Source organism: Monodelphis domestica, chromosome 7 (genome assembly GCF_027887165.1).
Source record: "Monodelphis domestica isolate mMonDom1 chromosome 7, mMonDom1.pri, whole genome shotgun sequence".
Classification (NCBI taxonomy): domain Eukaryota; kingdom Metazoa; phylum Chordata; class Mammalia; order Didelphimorphia; family Didelphidae; genus Monodelphis; species Monodelphis domestica.
Window position 1 is genome coordinate 114860526 of NC_077233.1, and position 17247 is coordinate 114877772.

General features: G+C 34.0%; 1 protein-coding gene across 18 annotated transcripts in view; it reads right to left on the minus strand.

Moving 5' to 3' along the window:
* CCDC171 (coiled-coil domain containing 171) overlaps positions 1-17247 on the minus strand; it is a 543314-nt gene that overhangs the window by 153339 nt on the left and 372728 nt on the right. The gene's annotated exons all lie outside the window — the stretch shown is intronic.

The window sequence follows — 17247 nt, forward strand, 5'->3', positions numbered from 1 at the left end:
AACACACAACAGACATGAGACGCTGCTTCTCTGTCCAATAATGCAACCACGTGCAGTTGGTATCACACTGCCACCTTCTGGATAAATGGGAAATTGCTTTAATATAACAAACTAGCCAATGCAATGAGAACCACAGAAACTCAAGTAAAATGCTCAGAAAAGCAAACATACTAAATATTTTAGTTCTTAACTACCAAACTGACTAATAATTTTATTCATTGATGACATTATTATTATTACTTAAGATCTTTGAGTTTCCATTTATAGTCCTCACATAATTTAACTAATATTATTTGCACATTTTAAGCATATTTTCCCCTTTGAATATATACATTTAAGAAATAGTTAATGTTGGTGGAGAAATTATAATAATTGATCTCTTTGATGATATATATAAATATATAAAGTTGTATGCATTAGATACTTTTTAAAACCATAAAGAAATGTACCTGATAAAATAGCTAAATATTGAGAAGGAAAACAATATAAGTTATTTTTAAAGCCTATTATCACAGAGAAATATATTTTTATGTTTTATTTTTAGGAGTTTAAACTACTATTTATTTTTAATAGCTGTGATAAAATCATTGAAATATTGCCTCTATTTTCCATCCTACTCAAGTTCCGTGTAAAACTCTACAGAAAATATTGCTGATTACACAGATGAACTACATAAATATCATACATATCTCAATATCCACAATGTTTTATTATACAGCGTCCTTACACACATGTCCACACACACAATGACTTCTTTAATTCTCTGTGTTAATCTGTGGGACTAAGGATCCATATATTTTTCAGACTGACCTGAAGAATTTTTGTCAATACCTGTAGCTTCCAAGCATATGCACTATAATACAATTTTTATAACAGTATGGACACAACATACACATAACACTATGTACTAGGTTCAGAATATACACTTGCCTAGAACAAACATTCTCCAGGGCCTTCCATCAATATCATCAATTTTTCTGTAAAATGTATTTAATATAAAAAAATTACAAATATATCTGATTTAAGTTTTACATTTTAAATGTGCATCACCTTCTCTGGCTTTTTTGTCACCAATATGCACACAGATAAGAGAAAACATTAATGTGGATTAAGGTACTAAGAATTTATCAACATCAAACCACTAGTGTTTTTCCTTCTACCCTTCTGAACCACAGTCAATAGATCTAAATATTTTACTGCACCCTGGCCAATTCATTGTTTGATGTTTAAAAACTCACCCAGAATCAAAGAAAATTTATTAAATTTGAGTCCCCAAATGAGATACTATTAGCTTTGAAAGTCAAGTTTAACTGCGATATTGATGATTCTCTTTTTTCTGTGACAAAATTCACCAGGGAAATTCTGGATGTCAAAGTACAAAAGCAGATTGCTAATACTGGCAAACACACACACACACACACGCATGCATGCACATACACACACATACAATGTATAATACACAATCTATTTCACTTAGTTGTAGTCCTTCAACCAGACTAATATCAGGTCCCAAAACTTCAACTAGGAAATTTTATATACAGTAGCTACATGGCAATATTTTGCATATTCTCCTACTAAAATTATTAATAACACTTAAGTGATATAATTGATACTAGAATTTGATATTAATTGATAATAAAATCAACATGACAGTACTATTATTATTTCCAACATTTCCTTTTTTAGTCAAAAAAGTCACAATCATGAATTATAAATTCAGTCAAACTAAATTTATCCAAAACATTTGTAAACTTCATCATATCTATATATTATTAAAAGTAATATATTTAAGTATTAACAATGCCATGGGCATTATTAAGATACTAAAATAGTGGGACTGATTGAAACTAATCAAAATTAGAACTATTCCTACAATTATACATCTTTCATATTTATTTTTGCTTTCAAATATGGCATAAATATGACACTAAAAAGTTTTTCTAAAAGCATGATCAAAAAAGTTTTAAGAAAAACCCAAAAATAAGTCTGGTATTTCTTTTATTATGAAAGAGGAAAGTAGCATTCTAAGGTTTTGGAGAAACAAAAGTATATAATGGTACAAAATCCTAAAAATTAAGACAAATTTTAATTTTATATAACAAAATTATGCTTATTAGGTAACATTAATTAAAATATAAGGGAAAATACAGGGTCCTATAAAAATGTGTTTCTATACAGCCCATATTTTTACTGTCAGGGAATTGACCAAAAATTGGAGAGGGCACAAGGTACCAGCTATACTTATTGTTAGATGATTACAAAAAGTGGAGCAAAAAGCAAGATTTAAAAACTCTCCAAAAAGAAGGAATCCTTCTTGCATATGTTAATGACATACATGATAATTTGATAAATGTATGAATATTATTTAATTCAATGTTTTTTATTATTTGTGTCAAAGCAAAAAATAGGAAACGTATACTTGACAAAGATTTTCTTTCAACACTGCCATGAAGAATATATATGTATATATATATATATATATATAAACATATATACATAAATATATAGAGAGAAAGAGAATAATTTAAGAAAATGTTAAAATTCAGTTGGAAGTTAAGTGAAAATAAAGATGCAATTTTCCCAAGTTCATGAGCCCAAGAAATCTATCATTGAATACCAAGTTAAGAATCCCTCTTCTAAAAGGATTCCCAAAGATGTTGTCTTGTAGCTTAAAACAATCAGAAGTCAATATAGAAAACCTCAATGAAGTCCATTATTAATCAAAAAAGAATAGCTAGGAATAGGCACCAAATTCTAAAAAAGAACTAAATGACGATCCTCAGAACATCAGGAAGATTTTTGTTTTAAGAAGATCTTCAGGAAAATGTGGATAATAAACATACAAGATAAGATGTGGAAAGCTTGTCATCCACAATAGTAAAGGGAACAGCCTTATCAATAAGATCATCCATCTGGTGAAGTACTGAAGTCTTGGAAAAAAAGATTTGAAAAAGGAAAACAGTGGGAGAAAAGAAACATGTGAATTTCATCTTAGTGTGTTGAACTGGAGAAAGAAGGTTTAGGAAAAATAACTGTAATCATAAGCAAAGTTCTTTGTTTTTGTAATAAAATTTGAATCAAGAGGAAGAGATGAACAAAATTATTTTATTCTTTCAAAGAATTGATATATGTCATAGTCACCTTTCACCTGTAAAAGGCTTATGTCTCTGATTGTTAAGAGCATTTTGATGCCCTAAACTATCATGTGACCAAATTATTTTTGTTTTCTACTAGCATCGTTTGCCCTATAATTGAGATACTATGATCTTTTCACTTCTAATTTATTCACAAATAACAAGTATAGGAAAAATCTCAAAATTACATATATTTCTATTTAAAAGAAATAGCTAACAATACACATATAAAGTAAAGCCACATAATATCTTTTTTCTTCTCCACTGTTCTCTGGTGCCTATAATTTAGTAGGTGCTTTATAAATACTTATTGGTTGACTAACTTGACTACTATCACCCTCAGTTCTTCAGATACTGTTGTGTTCCATGACTAACAACTCTAAAACAACACTAGAACAATATTGGTATTAAATGACATACCTTGATTACAGGGAGAAGTTTGAGATTCATTAAAGAGCTTTTCAATTTCCCCCAAACAATCCAAATGGTTTTATTCCTCACCTCTATTGTTCAACTCTAAGGGCAATTCATTCTTTATTTGTGATGGTTTTTAAAAAAAAAATCTATATGCCAATGAATAAATTTTGTAGACTGCTCATTCATTTCATAGTTTGGAACTTGTTTCATATGTCATCATTTGAAAAATGAACATTTTTCATTAAATAATTTATAAAATCTTAAGAAAAAGATAGTAGAAGATTATGAGTAGTTATAGCTTTATAAAACAATAAGAAACTTTAGACAAAAGAACAAATTTAATGATATTTTGGTATGAGTTCCAACTAAGCAAAGTCTTTAGGTGGGAATTTGTGGCTGAAATTAGGGTGGAAGGAGAGTTTTTTTAAAAGATGCAAAAGATATACAAAGATTTTTAATAAGAAAACTTTTCTGTTATCTGAGCTGCCACATTTGTAATTTGATATCACAGCCTCAGATATGAAGTAGATTGAGTAAACAGAGGTCCATGTGGGAGATGCACAGTTTTGAGTGCACTGAAAGGTTGATTTCAAATATATAAGAAAGTGAGGAAGATACAAAAAGAAGGAAAAAAACTTTGGACATTATTTTTACCAAAAAAAAGTAATTTGAAGGTGTAACAATAACTATCCATCTACTTTTCTATCAACAAAAAATACTAGGTGAGAATAATGTATCTATGAATCCTATGAATCAGCTGGCATCCTCAATGAATATATGAGGATGGAACTGCCAAAGATTTTCCAAGCAGCATTTCACAGGACATATTTTTAATCATCATATAAATGGCTGAAAAGAATGTTAAGATTCTATTATGTTTATTGGTAGTGCAAGCATTGCTGAATTGTACAGATTCTGTCTCTACAGGTCAACAAACATTTATTATACATGTACTGTGTGAAGGTACTTGGCTCAGTGCTTGGGAAACAATTCCCTACAACATGCCCTTTCCTCTTTTTTATTTCTAAAATATAAAAGAATTAGCTGGGACTAGCTGTATTATCCAAGGCAATGTGTAAACAAGATCTATACAGAATAAACTAGAGATCATCTCAAAGAGAAGGCACTATCAGTAAAGGTGATAAGGAAAAGTTTCTTGTAGAAGGTAAGAATTTAGTTGGGATTTTAAGGATACCAGGGATGTCAGGAGGTAGAGGAGGAAGAGAAATCCAGACATGGTGAATAACTTGTAAAAATGCATTGAGTAAGAATATGAAGTATAATATATGAGGAATAGCAAGAAGAGAAAAGTTGTCAAATAGGATTTTTTTAGACATTATTTTATTTGGTCATTTCCCAACATTATTCATTGGAAACAAAGATCATTTTCTTTTCTTCCCTTACCCCCCTCCCACCACCTCTCCCATAGTCAATGCACGACTTCACTGGGTATCACATGTATTCTTGATTCAAACCCATTTCCATGTTGTTGGTATCTGCATTAGAGTGTTCATTTAGAGTCTCTCCTCAGTCATATCCCCTCCAACCCTGTAGTCAGGCAGTTGCTTTTCATCAGCATTTTTACTCCCACAGTTTATCCTCTGCTTGTGGATAGTGTTTTTTAGATCCCTGCAGATTGTTCAGGAACATTGCATTGACACTAATGGAGAAGTCCATCACCTTTGATTGTACCACAGTGTATCAGTCTCTGTGTACAATGTTTTCCTGGTTCTGCTCCTCTCGCTCTGCATCACTTCCTGGAGGTTGTTCCAGTGTCCATGGAATTCCTCCACTTGATTATTCCTTTGAGCACAATAGTATTCTATCACCAACATATACCACAATTTGTTCAGCCATTCCCCAATTGAAGGGCATCCCCTCATTTTCCAATTTTTGGCCACCACAAAGAGCGCAGCTATGAATATTCTTGTACAAGTCTTTTTCCTTATTATCTCTTTGGGGTACAAACCCAGCAGTGCTATGGCTGGATCAAAGGGCAGACAGTCTTTTATCACCCTTTGGGCATAGTTCCAAATTGCCCTCCAGAATGGTTGGATCAGTTCACAACTCCACCAGCAATGAATTAATGTCCCTACTTTGCCACATCCCCTCCAGCATTCATTACTTTCCTTTGCTGTTATGTTAGCCAATCTGCTAGGTGTGAGGTGATACCTCAGAGTTGTTTTGATTTACATCTCTCTGATTATAAGAGATATAGAACACTTTTTCATCTGCTCATTAATAATTTTGATTTCTTTGGCTGAGAACTGCCTGTTCATGTCCCTTGCCCATTTATCAATTGGAGAATGGCTTGATTTTTTGTACAATTGATTTAGCTCTTTGTAAATTTGAGTAATTAAACCTTTGTCAGAGGTTTTTATGAAGATTGTTTCCCAATTTGTTGCTTCCCTTCTGATTTTAGTTACCTTGGTTTTCTTTGTACAAAAAAATTTTAAATTGATGTAGTCAAAATTATTTATTTTACATTTTGTGACTCTTTCTAAGTCTTGCTTGGTTTTAAAATCTTTCCCGTTTCAAATGTCTGACATGTATACTATTCTGTGTTCGCCTAATTTACTTATAGTTTCCTTCTTTATGTTCAAGTCATTCACCCATTCTGAATTTATCTTGGTCAAATAGGATTTTATATTTGATTCTATAGCTAACAGGGAGTCACTAAAGTTTATCGATTTGGGGGAAGGAGGAAGCAGGGGTGATGCAGTCAGATTAGAGCTTTGGGAGGACCACTTCAATATGTGAGTGGAGAATGGACTGGAGAAGGTAAGAGATGAGTCAGGGAAACCAACCACACTATTACAATAGTCCCAACATGACATGATGAAGGTCTGTGCCAAGGTGATGCCAATATCAAAAGAGAGAAAGGGGTGTATATATATGTATATATATATATACACAAAAGATGCTAAAAGGTACCATCTGAAGGACTTGGCAAAACTCTTGGATATGGGAGGTTGAGAGAAAGGAGTCAAAAGATGACAATGAAGTTTCAAAATTAGGTGTCTGGGAGAATGCTGATGCCTTTGACAACACCTTAGGAAGAGAAGTTTGGGGAGAAGAGTTCAACTTTGAACACTGAGTTTTAAATTCCCATAGGAATTCCAGTTCAAATTATCTAATAGTCACTTGGAGGTGTGAAATTAGAAGTCAAGAGGGATAACAGGACTAGCTAAATAAATAAGAAAATTGTCCTTAGAGAAGTAACAACAGAATCCATGGGAGCTAATATGATCACAAAGTGAAATGCTTTAGAAGAATAAAAAAAGTCTGGACAGAGCCTTGGGGAACACCCAGGCTAACTAAGTAGGTCTGACCTGGATTATGACTGAGTAAACATCTCTTGCATATACCTTTCTCTCCACCCACCTATCTCACATCCTAATCTTATCTTCTGACTAGACTACTGTAATAGCCACCTAATTGTTTTCCCTCAATGGCCACTAAGGAGCTTTTCAGCATTAAAGCTACAATCCTATGATCTATGATCCTTTGAACATAGTGGCAGTAATGCTGCATGGACACTTTCTAGTTCTCTTTCTAGAGCTTCATTAAATTTTTAAAATCCCCATGATAGTATGAAAATGAATTCCTGAATTCCCTACAGTCCATTTCCCTCATTTGTTTAATGAGCTGGGTATATAATGCTCCTACAGTATGACACTAGGACTGAAATCCATTTGTGTGGAATACTATTAGTATTACAACAACAATGGTAACTTTCATTTATATAGTACTTTCATGCTCCACAAATTTGCCTTGGATAATACAGCTAGCCCCAGCTAATTGTTTTATCTTTTAAAAAATAAATAAAAAGAGGAAAGGGCATGTTGTAGGGAATTGGTTCCCAATCTCAGGTCAAAATCCAAATTCATATCTAGGAGTGTCTGAAAAAAGGATCCAAAAGAGTACTTTAGAGCATTTCAAATGATCTAAGAATTAATTGGTCTTTATATCCCTGTTATGCCCTCCTGAAGACCTCTCTTTCCTCAAGTATTGGAAGAAGGCAGAGAGAAGCTCAGCCTGAAACTACAGAGGTGGGAAGAGAAGTGGGGCTGTAGGCACAATTATTCATGAGCAACCTGGAGAGTTTCTCCCAAGATGGTTCCCTCCTAAAAACTAAACTGAAAAATAATATTGTGTCCTATAGATTTCTGAGTTATCTTGATAGTAAAATAAAGAGAAGAGAAAAAAAAGAGAAAGAGTAAAGTACACCAGTAATTTCATTAGCTAGTTAACAAAAATATCCATGAAACAATTAGGTATCATGATGATTGCTATTGGTTTTATGAAGCTTTAGACTTAGCAAGGCATATTCAGATGAATTATTTCCTTTGAGTTTTAGGACTTTTTCACTGAGGTCTAGTTATCCTCATTTTATAAGTATGGGCACATACTCATGTTGAGAAAGTAAGTGACTTGTCCCAAGTTAGCAAACGAGGCTATGTGTCCTAACACCTAGTCTAGTAATCTTTCTAGCGTATTAGTGATGTCCTTCACTGGACAAAACAAGGCACTCATTAATTAAACACAGCACAAGTTAAGTTCTTGCTGCTCAATTTCTCTATTTTTAAAATAACAATAACATTTAATAGTTGATGTCTCTAGATTGATGATTATAAATCAATTATTTAAAAATTCCATAAAAGCAGTTCTCTAATGAACTATGAGAAATGTGATTTAATCAACATTTTGAAATGGTGGCTTTTTAAAAATGAGTAATTTGGAAAGCAGAGATGGGGACCAAAAAAAAAATCACAGTCCAAATTTTAAGAGTAGTTAAATGTATGTTTTCCCCACATTTATGTACATACATCTACTTACATAAATACACACATACAAATATTACACACATAACTGGAAAAGAAACAACTTATATAATAATCATCTTCACATAACTACCGACAACTTCTTTTTGAAATTCTTCAAACCATGAGATCTTTTAAAAACAGAAATGTAATCCTATTATAGGAATGGAAAATTCAGTCCTAGGCTTGCAATTGTTAAGCTAGAAAATATCATAATTTGATCAAGACCTTTCTTTAAAGTACTGACCATTGTTTCAAAGCTGTATTTTAGTTACAGAATATGTACCATGGAATATGCCCCCCAAATGGATTTTAGTGACCTTTAATGACCTTAATAATGATCTATGTAAAATGAAAATTTCCCAAAACAGAGAATATTGTCTATTGCAGTAACTGATAGCACAGTCCCCTACAAAACATCTCTTTTATAATGAAGAATGAAGGAGAATGTCTCCAAATGAAGAGGAGATGAAGCTGAAATTAAGTTATTTAGAGCTTTTAAGCTAGAAACAGTTAAGCACGTGCATATGACATTCTGCAATGTCTTATCTTTAGTTTGTCAAGGTTTTTAAATCCCTCTTGAGCTGGAGTACCATTTTTAGCTTGGCTAGGTCAGAATGACACTGAGCAATATGAGTGATGACACACAAGACAGCTATATGGACAGAGTTGTCATCAGCAAGCCAGCTGTGCTAACACCTGTATGTCCTGCACAACTGATCTTTAGGAACATGGATCAAGAAAGAATGGTAAAATGGGAGGGAGTAGTATGAGAGGGAGGTGAAGGTTTATGAGTCTCTTACAAAAAGCCATTTATTACACTCTACTAAAAATAGGCTTGTGGAAACACAAAATAAAATAAATAATTTTTCAGTTTTTAAATAACTTTTGTCCTCATGAATACTATATATGTTTACTTCTTTTATGTTTCTTAAAATTTACTGAAAATTAAAAACTAAAGGATGATTAATTATATACATATGTAAATACACACAACAAAAGTGAATTGACTAAAGTAATCTATTTTTTCTAAATCATAAAATAATGAAATCAGTTTAAACAAAAAACATCTTCCACATACTAACCCTGTGATATGATACATTCTGTCCTCATTCTAAACTTTCATAATACTTATCTTTCTTCAAAGTTAAAGTCAGGTACCACCTCTCCATGATGACTCAAAAATTTTCAGGTAATTGTACTAGATAAAATATTATCTTCCCCTTCAGACTTTATTAGAACTTTGTGTTTGGACTCCCCTTCACTCTGATCATCTAATGAATGCTCCCAGAAATCAGGGCCTTTCATTTTTTGTTTTGTGTTTCCAGAACTTAGTACCCAGTAGGTGTTTAAACTACTATCTTTTGAATTGTTAAATTTTTAAAACTCTGGCTCAGAAAGGCTATGTGGATAAGACTTGAATTCAAATCTTCTAGCTCCAAATTCAGCGTGCTTACTACAAGACCATACTTCATAAAATATTAAATAGGAATATTTAATTTTGCCATCTGGCTTCACTCCTCCCTTGCTCCCTAGCTCACTCTTATAAAAGTTGATTTTACCTCCTCCTCAAAGAAAACTGGATTTTACTAATGGAATAGTCTTGCCTCTGATAAATAAACTTTCACTTCATCCCAGACACAGGAATCCACATCATTTCCTGGCTACCAGCTCCAAACCATGACTGGAAAATAGCCCTACATCCCCCTTTCCAGAAAACTTTTGTGAGTGATCATCTCCCTTTAGAATGTAAGCTTTTAGGGGCAAAGGGTGTCTTGTTTGCTTATATTTATCTCCCCAGCATTTCACATAGCATACTTAGCACCTCATAAATGCCTAGTATATACTACCTCTCTATCTACCTATCATCTACCTGCTATAAGCCAAGCACTGTGACAAATGCTGGGATGCAAAGAAAACAGGAGTTGCTGCCCTCACAGAGTTTACATTCTTTTGGAAGAAAATAACATGTATAAAGATAAGAGATTATAAAATAATAACAAAATGAGTACAAAGTAATGGGGGAGGGGGCGAAGAGGCCTTCTGCAAGAAAAACTGAAGTTGATCCTACAGGAAGTGAGGGAATCTATGAGGCAGCGGCAGGGCAGGAGGGAGTGGGGTCCAGAGTTGGGAGAGGAAATGCTGTATATGAAGGGTATCAAGAGGTTATTTGGGTTGGAATACCAAGTCCCTAATAAAGAAGAACGTAAAATAACTGTGGAAAGGCAGGCTGTAGGAAGAGTGTGAAGGGCTTTTAAAGTCAAACAAGGAAGGATGCATTTTATCCCAGCGGTAATAATGAATCACTGGAGTATTCTGAGGACAATGGCAGGGTTAGACCAAGGTATCAATTTGGCAGATGTGTGGAGGACAGATTAGGAAGGTGAGAGCGTGGGGTTATTTTTTGGTGCTCTCTCCAGCCTGCCAAGCTTAGCGTTCTTAGCTAAAGTGAGCACTATAGAGGAATATATTTAATGGCTTTTTTAAGTCTCTGGACTTAGAGTTTTCTAAATTGTGGGGCAAGTCCCTCTGAGAGATACAGAGGTTTACAGGGAAAGAACCCAAGTCAACAAAAGCAAAATGTACCTAACAAATTCTTTGCAAATGATAGAAGTCGGAGGAGGTGGCCCCACTGGTCAAAGGTTGTGGGCACAGGTTGCTGGCTCTGCCTCAGGTAAGTTCCAGGGATGCCACAATGGGCTGTCTCTTCTTGCTAACGTTAAAAGACCAAACGACCAGGGTCCCTTTTAAGGAAGGGTAGGATAGGAATTTATAGCACGAAGTGTACCCTAATGCCAACTGGATGCCTCCCATGAGCGCCTTGTGTACACGTGACATAGAGGTGCCCCGATCCTGTGTTTTACATGCTGCTCTTTGGGCCCTGCAGTATCACTAACCACCCTGGGTAAAAGAAGTTCCTAGATCTTGCCTAGAGGTTCAGCAGGATCCGGTGGGAGAAGCTCCTGATTCAAAGAACCTAAACTGAGGGAGGTAGCTTATAGATAAGTGGAGGAGTGCGAAATGGAAGCCACATAGTACAGAGTAAATAGTGTTGTACTTAGTTTGAGGACTTGAGTTCATACTTTGACCCAAAGGTCTTTTCACTTCTATGGGACTCAGTTTTTTCTATGAAATATAAACTTTACAATTTACTAAGTATAAATTATAAAATGAGGTGGTAGCACTAGGTAACCTTGAAAGTCATTTATATGTCAAAATCTATGACTATATGACACTAGGATAATAGATACAATAAATTATTTACATTGTTTTATAGGTTACCTTCATTATACATTTAATATTTATCTGTTATAAATATAATAAACTTCATTTAAATTCAATAAGATATAAGCTAAGACAATTATTTGTGTATTGTTTTATGGAAAGTTAGTAGAGAGGGGGTAATAATTTTGTTATTGAAAAGAGAAAGAGTATTACATAAAATATGAAAATCACTTGTGGTTTCTTATTCTGTCTCTAAGGTAATAACATATTCAGGGCCTTCAGGCAAACCAATATGACACTATGGGGAAGGAGAATAAATATAGCACCTACTCTGTGTAGAATGCTTTACACATATTATCTCATTTGATACTCACAACCAACTTGGGAAGTAGATGCTTTTATTATCCCCATTTACCCTTGAGAAAACTGAGACAAAAAGAATTTAAGTTCCTTACAAAGGGTCACATATTAAATATACGAAGTCAATTTTTAATTCAGGTTTTCCTGACTCTGTGCCTGGTGTAATCCACTATCCACTATACCACCTAGTTTCTTTTCCACAATATCTTCTCCATTATTATAGCCATTATAAGAAAGTATCCATTATGATTACTTTAGCTAAGCCCCCTAAACTTGCAATGTCAGGCTATGCCTTCAAGGTCCAAGGGCTCAACAGAAACTCGGGGGACTACAGGCTGAGGCATTACTAATTCAACAGGGAATAAATCATTAACATGTTATTATAGACCTTCATAAATAGGACTGAACTTTAACTTCAATAAAAGATTTAACTAGGTACAAGGCAATGTGTAAAGCACGGGAAATATAAAGAGAAAAATGAAATAGTCCTTGACCATGAGGAGCTTATATTATGCTGAGATGATACAAAATAAGCATTATATATAAATGATAAATACATAATAATATATTATGTTATATGTAGCATTTATAGTATATTGTTCTATATTACATATTATTATACATTCTATATGTGTTATAATGTATAATATGTTATAATATGTAATATAATAATATACATATATACATATAAATAAAATTCAAATGGGAGAGAGTACTAATAACCAGAGGCGGAGGTGATGGGAGAAAGACAAATTAGGAAAGGCCTAGCATAGGAAGTGTCACCAAAGCTATACTTTATGGAACATAAGGATTTTATGAGGTAAAAGATGCATTCCAAACATAAGGAATCACCTTAAAATGGCAGAGGTGGGAGTTGAAAATGTTGTCTAAAAAGATCAGCTAGTGGGCCAATTTGACTAGAATAGTTAGTGAATAAAGCAGAATGTGATGAAAGAATATGGAAAGGTGGATGGGCATACTGTGAAAGACTTTAAATGAGTATCTTTTCTGTGTGACACTGGGAGAAGCATCTACAAAGTATATTGCTTCTGTTCCCCCAGGACCCTAGAGAAATGTGCTGAATTGGGGATATGGACAATGAGTTCAAAATGGAACACAGGTTATTTGCCAAGGGCAGTAAATCTTTTAATGGGTGGAGAAAGTGTAATGGAGTATTGGCCCAGTGAGAACTGAAAGCATTCATAGGGACTCAGATGGATGTTTGAAGAGTTTCAGGAACTCTTTCAGGAAGTTTTTGATGATGTGAATGGACTATCCTAACTTTCCACTTCAAAATTATGGTATTCAATGACTGTTTGTTGCCCATTTGCTACATGAGGAAAAAAAAAGGATTTTGAATAGTTGCTCAATATAAATGAATATATAAAAAAGGACCTGATAAAAGAAATTATGCCCTTTCCTTCCTGTGCACCATGGATTGTAAGGAAAATTGTATGAGCTTCCTATCAGTGGTTACCAGGACACCTTTCTCTCCTACACTGGGCAGCTGGTGAGTGTCTGGCCTCCCAGGCAAACCTGAGTCTGGAATGGGGCACCTCATGTTTCTGTCTTCTCTCTTTGGTCTGGGGGTTTACAAGAAAGTTGTGGGGGTTGCCAATTGACCAGAAGCTGAACCTGATGCACTGGTGTAGATCTCTGAGAGGTAAGATGTTTGATGCAGCCCAGCAGTGAAGCAACCCGGAAGCTCCAGTGCCATATCTTAAAACAAGTGAGTGATTTGCCAGTTGCTCTATCACATTCAGAGGTGGTGGATGTTTCCATTCCCTCCTCATCTTTGTCTATTACAATTCTTCTATTGCTATAAAGGGAATTCAGGTGCCACCATCCCCACAAAGCCTTTTCTAAGTAGATTTGTCTGATAATGTGGGAACTTTCCTGTGTACCTATCATCTATTTGGCTAGAAGATGCAAAAAGTGAAGAGGAAAGAGCAACAGATGTGGAATTAAGTGGTGTGATCCTAGGTCTGTTATTTTCTGTTTGAACAGAAAGTTTATTTGTCTTCTATGGACCTCAGTTTCCTCGTCTTGAAAATAAAGCAGTTAGATTAGATGATCCTTAATGTCCCTTTTAGCTGTAAAATATTATGAAAAATATGCCATATTCCCCATATTAAATCAAATTTCTTGAGAGTTGGGATATAAACTTTGAATCAATTCCACTCAACACACATTATGTATTCATTGCTTAATTAATACTTGGTAGATTCAAAATTACTAGAGAATATTATAAATTGATAATGCTGGATCTGGAGTCATGAAGATCTGAACCCAAATCTACCCTCAGATATTTACTTGCTAAGTGACCCCAGGCAAGTCACTTAACCTCTGTACACCTCCATTTTTGCATTTATAAACTGTAGATAATAACAATACCTTGCAGACTTGAGAGAACATTTTGTGAGGAAAAAATGTGATAACATTTGTAAAGCACTTTGCAAACTGTAAAATGTTATACAAATGCTGCCTATTGTTATTTTAATAACAATAAAATACATAGTTTAATATCCAGTTAGTTAACCAAAAAATCTCAGGATTCAGTTGGGGAGGAATCTCCAAAAATATCTATTTAGTCGGACTGTTATACACTGACTGTGTTTAATTAGACTGTAGGGTCCTTTGACAGCTGAGACTTTAGTTTTTATTTTTGTGGGTTCAGGGTACCTTACATATAGAAGATTTTTGTACAAGTAGATCCTTTCCTTTTTTTAAGATCCCTTTGAAACACAGATCTAGTAATAGTATTACTAGGAAAAAGGTACCTAATTCTGATTTCAAAAGGAAACCAAGTCTACATTGTTCTCATTTTAGTATATAGGGTAAAGGGAAAAGTATGGCAGGGAAAAATGTAATGCCTCTATACCTAAATTTGAAAGTGGGAAAGCTCTTCAATGGAAAGCTGCAACAGAATGACTGTGATACTTTCTAAAATATTCTTTCCTACTCTCCATTCCAACCAACATAACTTATTTAAAGGAGATGATTAATCTCAATAATTAACATTCCTATAATGCAATTCAAAATGTAAATAATTTTAAAATCATAACAGGAAAATAATTTTGATAGTTTTATAAAAGTAATTACCTATAAGCTACATAAAGAAAAAGTTGTTAGGCAGTACAAAGCAAAACTAAAATTCGTAGGATATTTGTGAATATAGAGATTTTTCCATTTCATTGTAGTCATGTAATCAAAAAATGTAGTGAAATGAAAGAGAGGCATGAATTGTGACTGTCCAGTTGTAACTGCCCTAATTACATATAAGAGAATACTTTGCCACTCTCAGAAAGAAAGCAGAAGGTATATCATTTATGTTTCTTATTGATGATGATTTCCCCAGTTTATTACCCATGACAGCTGCTATCCAATATCTCTCTACTAAGTAGAAGGGTTTTCAAGAAAATGTAATTCCAACTGGATGAAAAAAAAATTGTCATGTACATGAAGTAACTGGTTTTTCCTCTGAGAAAATTTAATAAGCATATTATGTAATTTAACAAAAAAATGCACACACCTTTCCTAGTGTAACTAAATTTTATATTTATCACAGAGGTATGTTCATGGGCATTTTAAAAATATACTGATTAAATTTATCTAATGAGGAAATGTATATTTTCTAAAGATCATCTAGAAAACTACATTTAAAATTTTAGCACTATAGATATAAAATTAGCCACTTTTAATGCCCAAGTTAAAAAGAAAGACTGAATAAATTAAATTGTTTAGGTATAAATATTGGTGTTTTTTAAAAGTGGAATTAAAACTATAATTAAATTTAATTCAAAAATAATCCTGAATTTGATTTATTTATGGATTACATTTATGTAAAATTTCTACATTTTGCTTTTTAGCATGATATATGATATTAGTAGAAATAAAGAGATTTCCACTATTTGTTAATTAAAATAATTTATATAATTGGACCTACAGTACTAAAATTTGTATCTATGTATATAGCACACATATGTATACATAATATTTTGTTTTCACTAATAAGTCAATAAACATTTATTATCTATTATGTGTCAGAAATTGTGCTAATGGCTGCATAAATTATGGTATCTATTGGTGAGGGATAATGAACTGGAGGAATTCCATGTGAACTGGAACAACCTCCAGGAATTGGTGCAGAGTGAAAGGAGCAGAACCAGGAGAACCTTGTACACAGAGATGGATACACTGTGGTACAATTGAATGTAATGGACTTTTCTACTAGAAGCAATGCAATGTTCAAGGATAATACGGAGGGACTTATGAGAAAGAACTCTATCTACATTCAGAGGAAGAACTGTGGGAGTAGAAGCACAGAAGAAAAACAGCTGCTTGATCACATGGGATGATGGGGATATGATTGGGGATATAGACTCTAAATGAGCACCGTAGTGCAAATATTAATGGTATAGGAAAGGGACTTGATCAAAGACACATGTAAAACCCAGAGGAACTGTGCATCGGCTATGGGAGGGGACTTGGGGGAGGACAGGAAAGAATATGAATCTTGTAATTAAATAATTTTAAAATGTGCTAATCACAATGATGTTACAATGACATACAAAGTAATAAAATGCATTAGATATAATAATGCAGTAAAAAGGTCATTGAGTGGAAATCAGTCAACTTTTTTTTTTATTATGGGCCAGACCCTGGGCTAAGAATTGGAGATACAAAGAAAAGCAAAAAATAGCCCCAGATCTCAAGGAGTTCATAATATAATGGAGAAGTCAATATGCATACAATTAGGTACAAACAAGGTATATACTGGGTAAGAGAAAGAAGTCAGAGAGGGAAGATGCAAAGATTGAGGACTAGGAAAAGTTTTTCACAGAAAGTAGAAGGCGAGACTTTAGACAGAACGGAAAGAAGTCAGGAAAGCCGGGAGGTGGAGATGAGGAAGAAGAGAGTTCTAGGCAAGGGAGAAATACCCCACATTGGAAGATGAAGTACTGTGTACAAGAAATCACAAAGAGAGTCCCTGGATCCTAGAGTAAGAGCAAAGTATTGGAAAATCAGGAAGACAGGAAGGAGGGCCAGGTTACAAAGGACTTTAAAAGCCAAAAAGGTTTTATAGTTGATGCTGGAGATAACGGGAACCACTAAAGCTAATTGAATAAGAGACAGTAACCTGGTCAGGTCTACATTTTCAATAAGACCAGCCTGACAGCTGAGTAGAGGCTGGATTGGAGAAATCTGAGGCAGGAGCTGATGAAGGCCTGTGCCTCTGGCACTGACACTTTGGAGGAGAGAACAAGGTATATAGGAGTGTTTTATGA